The following is a 2,500-nucleotide window of genomic DNA, read 5'->3' on the forward strand; positions in this document are numbered from 1 at the left end:
TCACACACACCAGGAGTTTCACTGCAACGCTATGACAACCCCCGATCGCCACGTGATCGCCACAGGCTCCCTGCCAGATAACCTTGGTGACACATGACATGATAAAGAACTTGAAGAACTCTCATGTGCAGATCGCCATGACGCCACATCTCACCGACCACACAACACAAGCACAGAGATGTACGTCACTGCCTACAGCCTGATCACAGGGTCTGTCACCCCCCCCCCCCCCCCACACACACACACAGACCTACACACACACAAACACACACACACACACACTCACACACACACACATCTCTAAGGAACCCTATGATGTCAGCCCCCGGACTGAACTGTAGTCATAAACTACATTTCCCCGAATGGCTTTTTAAAGGATTTTTATTTCTCCCAGAACTGCGAGGACAGAACGGCCTCATGCTCCACAAAGAGCCTGCAGTCTAGAATGACCCGCTTAGTGGAGCAGAGTGGCCCAAAAATATTACTGCTAATCACTAGGAATTCATGCTGTCGTTTTTAAAGTCAACTGGCCGAGAGTTCCTCTACAAAAATGAACAATGAGCCAGCAAACCTTTAATTACTTCAAATAATGAACACATACATTGTACAATTAGCATGTGCTAAAATCAGAATTTGCATTACAAGGAAAGCACCACCGCTCCTTGAAGCTCTCGGAGGTGGATTGAAGTAGCTTTCGACGGGTGCTCAATTTGGTTTATTTCTGAACCCTTTTGTGGGAAGATCGCAGCCTCTGAAAGAATCTGCAGCAAACCATGGAGGGCAAGTTCTCCCTTTTTAATTCGCAAGGTCATCTGATGTCATGTCCTTCATTTGTGTGCGTGTGCGTTTGTGTGTGTATGCGTGCGTGGGTGTGTGTGTGGGTGCGTGTGTGTGTGCGTGCGTGCGTAATATGTGTGTGTATGCGTGCGTGCTTGCGTGTGTGTGTGTGTGTGTGTGTGTGTGTCTAACCTCTCTTCTGGAGAGCCGTCACATTATAAAGCTCGACAGCGCGCTCCCTCTGCGTCGCCTGTCCAAATGGCAGGATCATGTGAGCCCATCCCTGCCTGCCTGCCTGCCTGGCCTGAATCTCCTCCATCACTGCGGCTAAGTTGATTCCCATTAATCCCCAGGGTCGTCCCCTAGCACCCACAGCCCACGGCCCGCCCGTCCACCCGCCCGCCCGCCTGCCTGTCCTCACGTGTCCGTCTGCCTGCCTGTGTCGGCCTGTCTGGCAGTAATCACAGCAGTGGGCTGAAATGAGTTTCTATTTCAGATGTGTTTTAATAGTGTGGCTAACGCGCCGCGCAGAAATCTGATCATTAATATGCTAATGAAGCTCTCTGCAGGGATGAACACTTAGGTCAGACTGATCGCGCTCTCTCTTTCTCTCTCTCTCTCTCTCTCTCTCTCTCTCTCTCTCTCTGTGTGTGTGTGTGTACAGCATGTGCTTGCATATGTGGGAGGTGTAGTGGTTTGTACGCATCGATTTGAATTCTCATCTGTGCTTCTGAATGTGTGTGTTCTTGTTTGATGATGACATGCACAGTATTGCACTGGAGTATTCCAACTAAGATGGCAGATCTTTCAGAGAACCCCTCTAACGCTCCTGCTTTGAGTGTTTTGGTGTGGCCATCACCTTTGAGAGGTCTCTTTAGAGCACAGCTGATTGGAAGATGTCTGAGTGGTTTGGAAACCCTATCATATTTCTTGTGAAATTGCGAGAAATTATCCCTTGTAGGCCTGTCAGCTTAAATACACACAGCGGTGCACACACACACACACACACACACACACACACACACACACACACACCTATTCATAGATGAACACACTTACAGTATACACTTTCACTCTCATTCTCTCTTTGTCTCACTCACACACTGAAATCATGTCGTTGTTTTTTATGCAGGTTTTGACTGACTTTCCTGAGCTTTGTTCTCTTTCTGAATGTGATGTAATGGCAGGATTTTGAGAGTTGCACACATGTACACAACCGCTCGCTAGGTTTGAACTGAATTATTATTGTCAGGAAGTTTTGCAAAGCAGATATGCATTATGTCCACGAATGCTGTCACAGCCCACAGAGTGTCAACACACACTCGCACACACGGTGCCCCAATACACACACTGACACACACACACACACAAACGGTGCCCCAATGCACACACAGACACACACCCTAAGACAACCCTGAATGATATCCCACAAACACACAAGCGATTGACGTCTCCTACCATTTCCCATGATGCACCTCAAAGTCTGCTACAACAATGTGATGGAAGTACTGCTTTGTCAGCAGAAGGTGTGTGTGTGTGTGTGTGTGTGTGTGTGAATAATACATAGCCAGTGAGTCTCTAACTCAGGAAATAAAGCTTTACCCTAGAGCCACCACAACCTACTCGTGTCGCAGTTTGTGTGTGTGTGTGTGTGTGTGTGTGTGTGTGTGTGTGTGTGTGTGTGTGTGTGTGTGTGTACCCGTGCCTGTGTGGTGCTCATGTT

General features: G+C 48.2%; 1 protein-coding gene across 3 annotated transcripts in view; it reads left to right on the top strand.

The window, feature by feature from the left end:
- tbxas1 (thromboxane A synthase 1 (platelet)) overlaps positions 1 to 2,500 on the top strand; it is a 116,203-nt gene that overhangs the window by 18,903 nt on the left and 94,800 nt on the right. The window lies entirely within an intron of this gene.

Source organism: Sardina pilchardus, chromosome 10, assembly GCF_963854185.1.
Source record: "Sardina pilchardus chromosome 10, fSarPil1.1, whole genome shotgun sequence".
Classification (NCBI taxonomy): domain Eukaryota; kingdom Metazoa; phylum Chordata; class Actinopteri; order Clupeiformes; family Clupeidae; genus Sardina; species Sardina pilchardus.